General features: G+C 35.2%; 1 long non-coding RNA gene across 1 annotated transcript; it reads left to right on the top strand.

Moving 5' to 3' along the window:
• The first annotated feature begins 7,251 nt into the window (after nucleotides 1–7,251).
• LOC128246504 (uncharacterized) lies at nucleotides 7,252–15,644 on the top strand. Its single transcript, XR_008263266.1, has 4 exons — nucleotides 7,252–7,442; nucleotides 9,122–9,324; nucleotides 10,978–11,117; nucleotides 15,223–15,644. It is a non-coding gene; the product is annotated as an uncharacterized LOC128246504 (long non-coding RNA).
• Nucleotides 15,645–17,160: the final 1,516 nt, after the last annotated feature.

Genomic DNA, 17,160 nt, shown 5'->3' on the forward strand with positions numbered 1-17,160 from the left:
GAAATACTGTGATTTCTGCACCTTTCTGTTAATTAAACTTGGTACTTTATACATGAAAACCATAGATTTAAACATTTTTTCATACATTTGGTATATAAAAACAATTGTACCAATTGTGATAAATCTTATTCGGGAGAAAGAGTGTGCCTAGTTTATCATGCAGATTTTTTTTTCAAAAGTTTACAAGCAAACTTAAGAGAAAAACATACAAGTACTTTACATAAATGATAAGCATTCTTAGGATAGCAGTAAGCCAGTTACTATCCTCACAAGAGACAATGCTCATCAAGGAATATAAATGCATAGGAGTGATTCAATAAAGTTAGCAACCATCTTTGATTTTGTCAAATCAAATATAGAAATCTCACTTTCAGATAGCTTTGAACATAACTGTAAACGAGAAGTTGAGCTAGACACAGGAAAGGACAGTGCGATTTTAATTTTTTTCACTCTCGGGGGCATAAAAAATACACCTCAGAAATCAGTGAGATAAATTGGTTTTACTTTAACTTACCCATAAGAACTCGATCAGGCCAAAGAACATTTGGATTCCTCTTCACAAAGAATGGTGGGAATGAAAGATGGTGTGTACTGTCCCTTCTGATGCACTGTATACAGGAATGATACATGTCTATTAATCATTGTTATCACTAACTACATGAAACATGGCTTGAAACGGGCCAATTTCAGCACAATTAAGAGAAAATAAACAATATTTATATGACCATAGAAAAATTGTTTGTATTTTGAAAGTCATTTTGAAACTCATATTCTTCACAAAATTGCAGTGTCCATTCATTTTCACTTAAGGCTTGATGGGATAAAATAGTTTTGAAACTATACCATTGAATTGCTTTCAATATTTTGGCTTTCCATGTCAAATATTTATTGTTATCATAGATGCAAATAAGTCATTGCCTTAACACAAAAGTAAGTACCTAAACAAGTAAATAATCAATTGAAAAGAACTCATATTGATAATTGGCTCCAAATGTAATCTTCTGTAAAAATCAACCTTGCCTTTGTGAGCATATCCCTGGATCTTTCCTGTGATGTTCCATCCTGAACATACTTTGGCTTTCACCATTCTGGAAATGCGGACAATGGGCCTGTAACAATTCAAAACAAAATTTTACAACTATAATATTAAATTGGGGTGGGGCATCATTTCAAGATCTGTTCAAAGACACAATTAAATCAGTGCCTGAATGTACAACAAGGCAATCCAAAGGACAGCTATATCCCCTGCAAATAACATTCTCGGATATCTGAACATAACGATATTTGTTATTCATATTGTGTGTACTAAGTGTAGGACCTTTAAATGTTAGATATGACCTTGACCATAGAGTTATGGACACAGGTCAAGGTCACTGCAAATCATCCCAATGAGGACACATTTCTACCAGGTAATATGGTAATCCATTCCTGCAAGTTATACTCCAGACACGAGCATGTGTACTATGGCCTTTAAATGTCAGATGTGACCTTGAACATTGAGGTTTGGACCTGGGTCAAGGTCACTCCACATCATCTCAATGACAACATTTGTAAAAAGTTATATGGTACCCATCAATGCATTTGAAATATGGACCCGGATCAAGTTCACTGCACATCGTCTCAATAAGGACAACATTTGTACCAAGGAAAATGGTAATCCATTAATGCATAAGTAAGTTAAAGCCCGGACACGCAATGTTATGGACAGACAGACGAAATGCATTCCTATAATCCTCTCCCCACTCTGTTGCGGGGGAATAAAATCAGAAACTTTTTAACAATCACCATTCAATGTCCGTGGACTGGAGTTACAAATTCAAAAATATTACAACTTAAAGCTGCACTCTCACAAATTTACCGTTTTTACAACTTTTTTATTATTTGTCTTGGAATTAGCAAACTTTTGTGTCAATATCTGCAAACCAGTGATGAAAGACCGTTGGCAAAATGTCACATCGCAGATTTTCATATTTCCATTCCAAATTTAATGTTTTATGGCTTAGACGATTTAAAAAAATGCATAAACATCAATTTTGGAGAGGAAATATGAAAATCTGCCATCTGATCTTTTGTCATCAGTCTTTTATTACTGGTTTTCTGATATTTACGCCAAAAACTGCTCGTTCCAAGACAAAAATAAAAAAGTTGTCAAAACGTTCAATCTGTGAGAGTGCAGCTTTAAGTCAATTTACAAAATATCAAGGTACTGAGTATCAGTGAAAGTGGCTTAAACTTTGGTTTTCAAGGGGCTTTCTCACGTAAGAAAAGTAAGATGCTGGGTTTCAAATTTGGCCACGCGGGTTTGAACCCAGTCTCCGACACATTTTTTTTATATCAAAGCGTTACACATTCTATTCGATAATTGTCCAGACATCAGATGGTCAAAAAACCCAGTAACTTCTCAAAAACAGCATAGAAATTTCCTTGTGAGCTACCATGAGGCAGATCATTTATAATGAAGATAAACCCAACAATTATGTCACATCACTGACATAAGCACAGTTTACCTGTTTAGAAATAGCACATAATGAGTTAAAAAAAAGCATGGAATGATATGACCTTGCAAGTCATGTGATCATTTCATATCTTAAACTCAACTTTAAAGCATTGTAGCAATACATATAGCCCGGAATTAACATAACTGAGTTTTCCCATGCCGGTACAAATAAAAGGTGAATTTCAAGCTATTGAAATGCATGTAACAGTCCAATGACTCTATTGTTTCCAAAGTAACGTGTATATATTACAACGGTTTAATTTTGTTTGTACCGGAGGATTAGGTTGGGTAAACCAGAATAGCTATAATTCCGGGCTACAACTATTTGCTGTGACTTTCAGCAGAGTTGACCTTCACTGTGTCTATGTCGTGACTAGCCTTTCAGTATACTAACCAAATCTGTGATATTTATATATATAATATATGCAAATTATATAGATGAAAAGCATTCCTTTGGCTGCCATTTTAGAGCACCTGCTGACACTGTATAGAAACACCAAACCTAATTGTACCCAAAGACAAAGCAATAATAGTTCCCATAATTGGGTATTGGAACCATGAGTTCACTGGACCACTTTATTGACTTTTACAGCAGGGTATGTATTGATCTGTAATTCATTTTTTTTTCACAACAATATATAAAAGTTATGTAAATTCTAGACAATATTTTTAATTGTGTGCAATTGTATTATGCGGTGTCCCTTTAAAAGATTAATAGTTTCATATCTAAATCATGCTCCAGTAAGAGTACTTAATTCTTTTAGGTATTGGATTTGTATCAACGCTGTTAATAAAACAGTACTGTCATATAATGAATACCACCGACACCAAAATGTGTGATTTAGGTGTATAAAATAGTGTTTTTGTTTACTAAATATGTGTCTGTTTTGATGGATTTCTCCAACTGTTTGAACAAACTAGTTTGGTCGTTAGCTAGTGAAAAGGAGTATAAACATTGTTTCACTAAAAGCAATATATAGGTACCCTATGACTTGATATCAATATTATTCATGTTTGAAGTGTGTGTGGACATTTTTTTTAAAAAAGAAAAGATTACTATTACTATCTTTTGACTTTTCAATGTTATAACCCTAGAGGGTATTTAGCCTTTCTCGTATGCAAGGCTCACGCCTGTCATTTTTCGGCTGTGAATTTTAACAAATTCACAGACAGGCTGAAAAACAGACATTTTTTTCAAGTATTCTGTTTGTCATGTATAGTATACTATGAGAAATTCGTCCCTCAAACTGTCTGAAGAGTGACAATATTAAATTTTTGAAAAAGATGATCACACAAGTTAAATTGCACCAGTCAATTGTAACAACAAATTCCCAGGTCTGGGGGGAAAACCAATAACTGGTGCATTGCATGCCACTTCCATGAGACAGAATTGTCATATTCGGAGGCAATTGTGCAGAGACCATGAAAAATACCGTCATGTTTACATGTTGAAATTAGACTTGGAAGATAAACAACCCTGAATGCTTTATTTAACATGAACACCTTGAGACAACCACCTTATAAAATAGAAAAAAATAGAAAAAGATGTAGCAAAAGGCAGATGTGGGAAACAAGAGTCCAGGTGCAATACCCTAGCTCTTTTACAAAGAGACCCCTTAGTTCCTTCACGGGCTAGGTGTGAAGCACTGATACACAGGTGCAACTTACCTAGACTAAACCAGTACTGAATACACCACTTTTTCAAGCACTACACTGCCATGCACCAGACAAGGGAGCTACATGTACTTGTACCAACTTTTAAAGTATTTCAGTAAGAAGTGGCTTGGGAGTTTGAACCCTGACCTCCAACTCCTTAGGCGGACAACTTTACAACTGGGCATCGGAGACAGTTATAGATATCTACCGGCAGTATTTATTTACTGTGACAATTCACAAACATGTCTTTTTCATTTCTTAACTCCTGTGTACATGGTTGTAAACATCAGTTTTTTGGAGCATTTTAAATGTTTGACAACTATTTCCTCATGATAAATTGTTTTATTTTGTCCCATTACATGACAAGCAACCAACAATGTGGCTCTTACTTCTAAATAGAAGATTCTGATGTTGGTGATGAAATTCACATACCGTGACGTCAACTTTCATATAACCTGTTCTAATAGCCCCACAATAACTTACTGAGATGAAAAGAATTCAAACAGGAGTTATAGCAGGGCAGCTTAAAGAATAATTATGACATTACTGGTTGACCATACGTGGTATATTTCCAAACAGGGCACAAATACTGATTTTCTACTAATTGTAACCAGCCCCCCCCCCCCCAGGTCTGACTTTCGGTCCAGCCAACCCCGGGTAAAATCCCCGCCCTGCGGGGACAAACTGATGTTTAAACCCCGGCCAAATGCCCCCGCACGCCAGAGACTATAAATAACGCCCAATCTCGGCTTAATATGGCCCTATGACAAAACCACCACGGTCACCTGGCCCTGCGGGGTCACATGGAAAGTAAAAACACGGCCCTTTTCCCCGGTATACCCCAAGACCTGGGGGAACTGTGATTACAATTGACTGGTGCATTATTTGATGAATACAGGGCTTGCCTTGGTCATTAATTTCATCTTTTTTGTCGAGTACTTTTTAAAAAAAAAATGCCATTTAATGTAAATACGCTTAAAAATCATAATGTAGCACACGCGGGAATGACCTCAGAAGATTCATGTGCATTTTTGAGGTTTTGTGGTTATGTTAACTTCAAGATATTTATAAATATAAATAATCTTAACATTTGAATTGCAATTGTTCCAAAAAACATTTGAAACAATAAATAACTTGAGTGAGGCTTATGCACCAGTCAATTGTAACCATGCCCCCCCCCCCCTCCCTTTCTGGGGGATAGCGGGGATTTTGACTTTCAGCCCAGCCAACCCCAGCTAAAATCCCCGCCCTGCGGGCACAAACAGATGGTAAGATCCCCGCCAAATGCCCCTGTCTGCCAGGGACCCTAGGTATATTTAAAGCGAAGACAAAACCACCTCATTCACCCGGCACTGTGGGGCCACCTGAAAGGTAAAAACACGGCCCATTTCCCCAGCTATCCCTGGTATATACCCCACCCACACCCCCGGACCTAGGGGGGCCGTGGTTACAATTGACTGGTGCATTACAGTAGTGTTTATTCAAAATAGCATCGGTATGATTTATAATTGCATTACCATGCAAGGAAACAGTATATGTGCCCTCCATAGCATAATTTTAATGGTGTTTTTCTTTCCATAATATGAACGATTTTTTTACATAAAAAAATATTAGGACGGGAATCTGTTGTCACATTAACCAAAGATGTTTCATACGAAATTTTAACTTACAACAAAAAAGATAAGTGTGAAAAAACACTTAAAAAGTGTACGGATTTGTATCCTTAGCCTATATGTAGTCAAAGTAAAAACATAAAAAGAACTAACAAATATTGAAATAAAAAACATCAATTATTATTTTGGAATTGGATCGATGCCATTTTCACCGTTGGCTACGACGCTAAACTCAATTGAACAAAGTATTTAAATTACACACATTTAACACCACTTATCTTCTCATGATTTCATACAAACATGCAACCAAGTATGCGTAAGTCTCGTTACCGGCAACACATTTCCTTCTTCTAGGCAGCCATTTTTGTTACAGTCAGCATCACGGTAGTGTAGCACCGCGCATGCCCACACCACGTGACTATTTTAATATTCCATATATGGTAAAAACCGAAAAACTTACCACAGCCTAGAAATAGGGCTAGGCATTTCCGGTGAATTCAGCCATATGCCCCCCCCCCATGCCAGATGAGTCACGCGCTGTGACGTAATATTGTTAATTTATTTTATTACACACTTTATGTAACCATTAATATGATATTTCAATAGATGAGGTTCATTAACATGAACTTTTCAAAAAATATTCATTGAAAACAAAACAAAATAATCCTTAAAAGACGTGAAACTGACGGGACTTATTGACGTAAGCAGTGAATAAAAAAATACTGCGCGTCATGATGTCAGCAAACATCATCGCACGCGCTTTTTATGTAAAATGTACCAAAATGCGCTTTAGAGAGCGGTATTTCAGAAACGCGACTAGTCGCCTGACACGACATATTGAACATGAATATATTAATACACACCACCTGCGTAGCAACAGAACTACTTACGTGAATGTGGGGCGTCAAGTACCTGCTTATGTGTATTTAACGCGTTATTGCCTTTTTTATGACAAACATTGCGTGTTACTCTTAGTATAGTTGTATCGTTGCAATTTGGTGAGTTTTATTGAACAAAATAATGAAAAATAATGAAAGTATAGCATTTACATACGAAGTCATTTTACCCTACAACCAATAGTAAGCTACACCACATGTTTGCACCCCGTGTGACGTCACACATATCCCGGCATTCAAGACTGACCCGGCAAACCCTAGACTGGTACCCTTTTTCTCTTTTCTACAAAAAGATTTTGATCAAAAAGTAACGAAGGGTACCAGTCTAGGCAAACCCCGGCAAAGAACTTATTTTATGAATGAAAGTTATTAAGAAATAAATCATACGCGGTTAAAGAGTTCATGTCATGTCATATTTTGTGAAATAGCTTTTATGTTTCAAATGATTTTTTCAGCAGCAATCGAACTATTGTATTTGTTTGAGTAAATTATTTGGATTATACCTATCACAGTGTGTCAACGTTATGCCTATTGTTATTTTGGACTATAGGGTGTAGTTTTTAAAGTCATACACACAATATGGCGGCGATTATGCGGAAATGAAATTGAATGTTACTTCGAACACGTTCTTCTACAAAATAACGGACCTGTAGTTAGTGCTATTGCTTTAACATCAATCGAAGCAAAAATGGCATCAATGTATGCGTCTAAAAATGTTAAATTTAGATGGAGACAATCCAGAAATGAGCTGCCAGGAAGTGATCGATTTCGGACACGAAGGTACATATACATTAGTCTGAAATAATAGACGTGTTATACGGGATTCTTCCAATCCCTAACGTCTAAACGGTTTTGTGCAAAAAGCGGGGGTGTTTGAAAAATATTGAAATTGTATTAAGTGAAGTATTTTATGGTTGAAATGGATAATAAAGTAAAGATTTATATTCATATTTACCATGGAAGTGCAAAGCTATTTTGCAAAAAAACAAGCATTTAATGCATTAAAACACATTATTCACCTTTTCATTAAAACGAAAGTTGACTGACACAGACAACAATTATGCCAAGTGGAACAACTTGACCCAATCGTAATGATTCGGCCACCTCCGACAAGCTTCGAGATAATCGGCCTTGGCCGAACAATCTGAACACCTCAGCGAGTATCCAACAGGGATTGACTATCTCGAAGCTTACTGAAGATGGCGAGTTGTTACAATTGATGGCCGAAATGTTCCGATTGTTGTAAAACTGTGAACTGCAGCCTTGCAGGTGCCCTTCATGTATATATTGTTATGTTTTGACAGAATGAAATGAAGAAAAAACCCATCAAACTCATAATTATTTGCTTGATATTACTTTTTGGTTACGGAATTTATATAAAATAACATTATCTGGTAATATTTCTTGTTTTTATGATATGTTATAGATGCAATATGCTTTAACCCGGAATCCCGATCGGAATAACTACCCACTTTTCGTACAAAACAATTTGTACGTGAAGGATTTGCTGTTTCAAAAATCGGAAAAAAATCTGTCAACGTACAATTATTTTTACTAGAAGGTACATCTTGCTGATCTACATCTCTTAGTCTAAATATTTGTACGTTGACGGACTCTTTTTACGATAAAAAAAAATGTGGTAAATATATATATATGGCAAATCCTTCACTACAACATCTTCATGTTACTTTCAATTCAGAGTAGATTATTCACTAAAATTATTTCGCATTTTTAATTGTTGTTTAACCTGAAACGTCTCAACCATAAAAAAAGAACATATATGCTTCAATAGTCTAAAAAATAGACGTGTTATATGGGATTCTTCCAATCCCTTACATCTAATTGGGTTTGTGCAAAACAGGGTGGACGTTGAAAGATATTGAAATCGTAGTTAGATAAGTATTATATGTTTGAAATAGATATTAAAGGTTTATATTCGTATTTTAGTTATTACAATGTAAGTGCAAAGATTTTTTTCACAAAACAAGCATTTAATGCATTTAAACACAACCATTTTACATCTATGTAAATCTATGCACCGCAGCCTTGCAGGTGATCTTCATGTATAACAGTTTATGTCATTATTATCCCAATCGGAATAGCTACCCACTTTTGGTACAAAAAAATTGTATGTGAAGGATATGGCATTTCAAAATTTGTAAAAAGATCAGTTAAGTTACTATTATTTGGACTAGTGCTTCAAGTGTTTGATTTATTGTCTCTATAATGTATAATGCACCTGTCAATTGTAGAGCCAAGCTGGGAGCTGCCTAAAAATCAGTTACCCAGTTAGCTCAGTTTGACAGATCTCCATGCAAGTGTTCACATGGGCGTGGGTTCAAGCACCATACCAGTAGCATCTTTTCTCAAAGGTTTACTTTAGAACCCATCATCCAGGAGTAAACAATTATGATTTTTTTATTAAATATTACAGGCCGTGTTCTTTTGTAAACTTTCAGATTGAGAAGTGCCTGGATACAAGGCTAGTATTGTTAACATCATCTGATACAATCAACTGGAACAAAGCTGAAATGGCTGCCTGACCTGACTTAAAAATTGGATGGCAGTACATCAGACTAGAAGATTACAAGTATTGAGTTGGACAAAATGAAACCTGAGCCTACCAAAGCTGACAGATTGCACAAGAAACACATAATTGCAGGTATTTACTGAGATATTGTAATTATTTTTTGAAACTTCTCATTCATTTAGGAAGTTCAGTTGAAACAGAGTTGGCAAAAAAAATGAACAAAGGTATACACATTTTGAATTCTAATTCAAATGAGAACTTTACTGGCCAGCACAGAATGGTAAAATGCTAGTCTACCATTATAAATGTGCCTGGTTCGAATCAGTAAAGCTGATGAATGTACTGGTAGTGTAGCCAGGATGTGAGTAGGTCTGCACTTGGCTGATAATGCATATCATATGTTAAAGCTGCACTCTCACAGATTGTCTGTTTTACCAACTCTTTTTTTATTTCTTGGTCTTGTAATGAATTATTTTATGCGAATTTCTGAACACTGGACATAACAGACAACTGGAAAAAGGGGATCGCTGCTTTCTTATATTAATTCAGTCAAAAAAGACAACTGAAAATATTGGAACGCTGTTTTCTTATGTTAATACGGTCAAAAGATGATGTTCTGTGCCAAAAATCTCATTATTAGTAAAGCGTTAGTAATGCTTTTAACCATAAAACCAATAGTTACAAATGTAAATATAAAAAACATGATCTCACATCAGAGTGGTGTACTATACGGTTAGGTAATCTAGTCAGGATAAAAGATGAAAATCGATAATCTTCGTCTGTGAAACTTGGTAAGTGTGAAAGTTACGATTGATGTTCTTTGGGTGTCCGAAAATTAGTTACGCGAAATAAATGATTTTTATAAACAATTACGGGTGTAGCAAAAATTATCAAATAAATTAAACAAAATTAGATATAGTGGGAGATTCTTATCGGTTTTCCTCCGAGTTTCGCGGTGTTTTTACCTCCGAGTAACGCGGCCTTTGTAATTATACGGTCCACTGATCAGCCTCGGTGGGTGAACGAGTAAAAACGCCGAGGAAAGAGGATTATGATCAATTGGATGTCGTGTCCGCGATGACCGAAATCCGCCGAGGAAAACGGAAAGTGGTAGTTCCGCGTGGAGTGTACTGTATCTTTTGTCAGCAGTCTTATTTCATCAGTTTTCATACTGCTTTTCATTAGCTTATTCCAAGCCAAAAGGTAAAAGAAGTTGTCAAAACCTTCAATCTGTGACTGAGAGTGCAGCACTCTTACAGATTGAATGTTTTGACTACTTTATTTATTTTTTGTCTTGGAACGGGCCAATTTATGTGAAAATGCATGTTAACCATTCATATAAGATTGCTGACAATAAATTTGTCAGAAAATGTTTATATTTAAGTTCAAAATGTTTTATGCATTTTTCTTAAACCGTTAGTAACGCTTTAAGCCATAAAACCTTTGTTTTCAACCTGAAATATGGAAGTCTGCAATCTAATATATTGTCAGTAGTCTTATATCACTGGTTTGCAGATATTTTAGCAAAAAAATAGGTCTTTCCAAGACAAAAGTTGTAAAAACAGTAAATCTGTGAGAGTGCAGCTTTAAATGACTAAATGTTTTGATTTGGCTCAAATTTCACCTAAAATCTTATAGTTTTGTGGCATCTAAATGGTTTGTTTTTAACAACATTACATGTGCATATGTATATATTTGTTCTTAAATTTGTAATTTTGATTGGAAGATTCATTCTCTGGAAAGTAGAAAAGGGCATGTTACATACTGTTATCACTGCCATGACAGAAACCATATTGAGGAGCTGGTCCACCTGTAGGAAGAATTGCGCTATTGGTTGGAGCAGCACTATTACCCAGCCATACACCAGCACTTAGTTTGTCATAGGGAGCATTTCTGAGCAGTTATGGAGACCACTAACTATGCAGGTATGTCATAATCAAAATCTTGGTTTATATATTTTTTTATAATTTTGCATCTGTTGAGAAGAAATTTATTTCTAGATTGAAGGCACACACTATAGATTGATGCCCAAAAATATATTTCTTATTTTAATGCATTATCATGTCTAACTCATTTGACTTAAATGATCAAAGCAAAAGAAATGCAAATGATTAATCTGCAGATATACAAATGTAAGCTTTTTTAACTGGGGAAATTGTTGCCACTTGTCTACGGCTAAAACACGGTATTTGTCCACCTAAGTGTCTCACCAAGGTGGAAAAATGAACTTCCATGCAGGGCCATGAAATTTTGTCCATTTTTAGTTTAAAGTTTCGGTCATTGGAAATGATATTTGTTTTCCTACAGTCGCTTTTATAAATTTATTTTTTTGGCGACTTTTACATACAGGTCAGTGTAAGGTTACAGACACTACAACAGGCATATAACAACAAAGATTTTAATGGAAACAAGTCTGTATTATTCAGGTTAACACAGAAAACTAACAATTAGAATGTTAACAAACAAATGCATAAAATCTCTGCTTGAGATAAGCATAAAAAAAACATATTTCATCCCAGTTGCGATGAACTCTAAAAATTGACAAAAATGATCACACAACTTTAACTGTAACTTTTAAAGTTTGTAGAACCAAGTGCCCCAAGCACATTGTTTTTCTAAAATAAGCACTTTTCCTATCAATTATAGTCAGTTTCTGCTGTTTATATCAATAGAACATATTTTTTGTATGAGATAGAAATAGACTGCACTACGGTTACGGACTCTACACATTGTAAGAACCAACACATGCTCAACATTTTCTATTTGAAATACACATGTTTGTGTATTTTCAACAGATTAACTTTAACTTTGCTGAGTTCCTGTGTATTGAATTTAAAATGACCTCTTTCATTGACAAGTTCAGGAGCTTCTAGCTTTGAAATGATATATTCTGTTGGCTCCTGAGAAACGTCTGACTTCTCAGGCCACACATATGTGTTTCCAGCTTTCTTCATATATTTAAGCCCATATTCTGTTTCAGATTTACTTGTAATTTCAGCAACGTAAACACTTATGGGTCCTTTTCTCAGTTTGAGCCCAACGGTAACAAAATCACCAGGTTGAAAGGCTGTATCTTGTTGGGATGTTGTTGCTGCTGTCTCTTCTATTTTTCTCCTCTTGGCTTTTGGTTGCTTGGTCTCCGATTTTCTTTTCAAAGTTATTTGTTTCTGTCCTTTTGTTTGTTCTTTGCAGGTTGCTTTAGGCTGCTCCTTGTTAGATGGTTGTTTCTTCTTTACATTTAGTTTTTCTTGGACTTTACTAATAACATCAAGGTTTCTTTTCTCCCACTTATTAACTATGTCTACATTCTCACATTTTGATGTTACACCATTCACACAAGCATCACAGTAACAACTAAGTTTCCTTGAGTTCAGCTCATAGTCTTTACCAACAGACTTAACAGAGTGCAGCTTCCGTGTTCCAGTTAATGTTTGTACATTTGTTTCTGGTCGGTTTCTATTCACATTTTCAACAAATACAAATTCTCTTCTCGACAGAGTGCTTTTTACAGTGTCCACTACTTCCATATTCAGAGTTTCTTGACAAAATTGGTAAACGTCTTCAGCATTACCAAGAACTTTCCTGTTACTTATTACAGCACGATAACAAGCATTCTTTACAGTTGCACCCAACCCATCACAGACATTCTTTCCATGAGACGTTTCAAAGTAGTTTCGAGTCATTTTGGGCTGCTTTCTGAGACTGATATCAGCAAACGCCTTTTTCCCCTTGTACTGGGCTGCACACCAATCTTCACCCCTCTGCTTTCTAGTAATTTAATGGCTTGATTCTCGAAGACAATTGCTAAATCCGCATCATGTTTGGTTTCTTCACTTATTCCAATGATGGCATGTTTTACTGTAGCATCTTTGTCATCAAGACTTTCTTTATAGTAGCACATCATTGGATGTACAGTTACCTGGTTTCTATCAAAGAACCCTGACTGCACTTCACTTTGGAAGACACATGCATAGTTCTCACTGAAATCCATTACCATGGCTACAGATCCCTTTGTTAATTTCTCTACACATACACCCATTTGTTTCTGTTGCCAGGATGCTCTAAATGCATGCTCTGGGTACACCATCATGTCTTTCTCTAAAGCTGTCAAAAACACTTTGAAATCAGCTTCTTTGGGCACACAAGAAACGCAGCGCTTTACTTTGTCATATTTCTTTATTTCAATGCTTTCCCATTGATACCATGACACCATCCCAACTCTGTTCAATTGTATTGTTTCTGTTCATAAAAATGTTTTTGAACATACTTACAGTAGACTTAGAAACAAGTGGCCGTATTTTGTAGAGTCTGTAACCTGAGTACAAGTACAAATCAAATATTACTTAAGCTTCAATTCTGTACATTTAACAAGTATCCACTGTGTCTGTGATCTGTATATTATAACACTGATTGTATTCATTGGCATACACGCCAATCTTTATGTAAAAATATTTCATCTCGGCTCCGTAATAGGCTACACAAAATGAAATTGTGTGTCATACTGTCATACGATTTCCATTAAACAACCTGTTAAGACCATTTTAGTTTGTTATATGTTGGGCATGGCAATTTCAACAAATAAGCATCACAACATGTGCATTTCATGTGGACAATTGCATTAATTCAGGGCATCATGTACAGACATATGGTTTTGGTTACGGACCCTACGTAACATAGCATGGAATGTTTAGATAAGGATAATACATACCTAGAGCATCACTGGAACCAACACCTTTAGTGTTTTCCATTTGAAAGGACTTCTTGCTGGAATCTGACCGACTATTACCAAAAATAAGCCATTTTCTTAGCTGATTCCATCATTACAGCTGGACTGTTGTATTTCTTAGAAAGGCGGTTGTTTTGGATGATGCAATAATTCATCACAAATATTGTTGCATCAGCCGTTTTATTGGTATTTTCCAATAGTTAAAAGATGATGCAATATTGCACAATAAAAAAATTGCTTTTACCATGAAAAAATATAAGGAAATATGCTATTGAAAACAATGGAAATTTCAAATCAAAATTTGAAGGCAGATTTTGTAGTGTCCGTAACATTAAATATGTAAAAAAATGCAACTTAAAATCAAAATATTCCAAAAATATTTCAGCCATTAAACATACTCATACAGAGGTTTTTATTTGTGGAATGCCACATTTCTGTCATTAATACATATGTAGATACAAACCCATGGTTACGGACTCTACAGATTTTTTAACCCTGAAAATCTTACAGGTGAACCTCCTTCTTTTTAAGAATGTGAATCATGAATGCCCAAAGCAACAAAAAATTGGAAGTTTGATTAATAATCAGTCTTACAAAACAGTTATCACTTGTAAATGGGTGAATTTTCAATGTTTTTCATGCATATAACAAGGGATACTTATTGTGATTTTGAAAAATTGGCAAAAGCACCACTTTATGTTAATAAGTCATATTTTCTGTAATAATTTGTCTATTTTCTTGATTTACCCACCAAAATTTAGCACTTTTTCTATAAGCTGAGGTAATGCATTTTTTCCAAATCATCATGCAAAATAGATATATAACAGTTTGAATATATAAAAAAATCAAATGAGACAGCATAACGCTTGAAAATGGCCATTTTCGGGATATGTTTTTTGCTGTTACTCGAATCCAAATTGATATTTTCACTTGAAATTTGGAGGCCAGCAGGAGTGGACTAGGTTACATGCTTTGGCTGCAAAGAATTAAGTTTGAAATAACACACTTTCCTTCAATCTATGTATAACAACCAAAAAAATATAAAATGGACAAATACCGTGTTTTAGCCGCTATTAATTAAAGAACACATTTATAATTAATAATGTTTAATCTGTACACAAATCATATGCCTTCTTTGTTTTAACCATCAATGTCAAAGAGTCCAGCATGATAATGCATTAAATTGAAAAAAATGCATTAATTTATATGAACCCTTTAAAACAAAGACATTTCCTAAATCCAATAAAAAATAATTGAATATTGATGCAGAGTTCAGTTAGAATATAATATAACTTTTTTTGCAGTTGTTGCAGTGAAACTTGCACCAGTGTGTTTTCTGTGTGGAGATAAAGAGATAGTGTCCAGCAATGAAGACCCAACTCAAGATCTGACCTTGTAAGGCCAATATGAAATAACTGTGTGAGAAAATGGGAAAAACCTGCAGTCAGGAATGCACGGAAATCATCAAAAGAACAGTGTTAAATTAATCTTGAATAACTTGACATTTATTTTGTTTGACATATTTATTCATGGTGCAGTGAAAACATACTTTTTTTCTCATGGTTATTTAAATTTAGAATTGATAGGAGGGAACATCACTATGTAGTTTCATGTTCATAGTCAGATCAAAACCCATGTACATGCCCAAATGAGCATTCGAAAATATCAAAATGGTACTTGTTGTATGTAATGTAAGTTAATTAACATAATAAACAAAAATATTTAATCAATTTCAATTTATTATGCCCCTATCAAAGAAGAGGAGTATATTGCTTTGCACATGTTGGCCGCTACGTCCGTCTGTCTGACAGTAGACCAAAGCTTTTCCGGTTGATAACTCTACAATTCCTAGACCTATTGTCAAACTTGACATGAAAGTTTGGTTTAACCAGTAGATTACCCCTTTTGATTTTAGGGGTAATATGGTCAAAGGTCACAGTGACCTTGAACAGGAAGGTGTCAAACCATACATCTGACTGATAAGTTGACAATGCCTGCACCTATGGCCCTCAAACTCAACATGGAGGCTAAGTCTGACTATTAGAAGATCCTATTGATTTAAGGGGTCATTGGGTCAAAAGTCAAGGTCACAGTGACCTTGAATGCTAAAAGGTTGTACTAATAATGACTGGACAAAGCCTGCACCCATGGCCCTTGAACAACTTGACTTTGGGGTTGGGCCTGACGAGTAGGTGAGCCCTATTGATTTGTCACAGACCATTGAACGCAAAAAGCTTGCCTGTGTGACAACTCGACAAAGTCTGCACCCATGGCCTTCAAACTTGAAATTTAGGTTTGGGGTGACCAGCAGATGACCCCTTTGGATTTGGAGGTCAAGGTCACATCTCCAATATTGATCATTAAAACTATGTCATTTACTTATTCCCTGCTGCTAAGAGGATACATGTTTATCAGCAAATATCAGCCATCATCTGAATATGAGTGAAAACTGTACCAACTACCCTCATACTTTGAAAAGCATAATCTTAAAACTGCCTGAAAGGCATCTTTTGTCAATGAAAAACCAGCTGTCATTTCGGTCCATGCATATTTCATTCAATTGTCAAGATATTCTTGACAACATGGCGCTAATTAATGCTGCAGGTTTGAAATTTAAGACATTAATTTTTTTTTCTTCAGCACCATGCAGATTTATTAACACTTTTATAATAAAAACAAACTAGAAAACACATTTTAAAGATATTAGTTTTTTTCATGGTATGATGCCACAGCACCATGCAGATTTGTTTTCACTTTTATATCAAAGAAAGTAACTCGAGCACAAATTTTGTAGATATGTGGACTCTGTTGATAGAAGTTCTGGGAGGCATTTTTAGGCTTGAAAGAGCATCATTTTAAAGTTATATTTTTATTATGTCCCTTGAATATTGGGTATAGTTTGTATTGTATTTGCATTTTAAAGACATTGGCTTCAACAGACCCTAATGAAATGAAGGAATGTAATTGCTTACTGAAACTGTTATAACGACGTCATAAATTGAAGCAATTTTAACATAATGAATATGCATTTAACTAATTTAAAGCGGTTCAAAATTAGGAAATTTAAATTAAGAATCTTGTAGGCCATTGGATACATGATTAAGTAGGGCCAATATATTTGTGCTTATTATAATCACATTTATCCTTCTTCATCTACCTTAAAGAGTGTTCATCATTTGTATGAAATCATTTGATCACGTTTCATTTGAAAGAACTTTGCGGTAGTGTTTGCTTGCTTCAGT

Source organism: Mya arenaria, chromosome 9, assembly GCF_026914265.1.
Source record: "Mya arenaria isolate MELC-2E11 chromosome 9, ASM2691426v1".
Classification (NCBI taxonomy): domain Eukaryota; kingdom Metazoa; phylum Mollusca; class Bivalvia; order Myida; family Myidae; genus Mya; species Mya arenaria.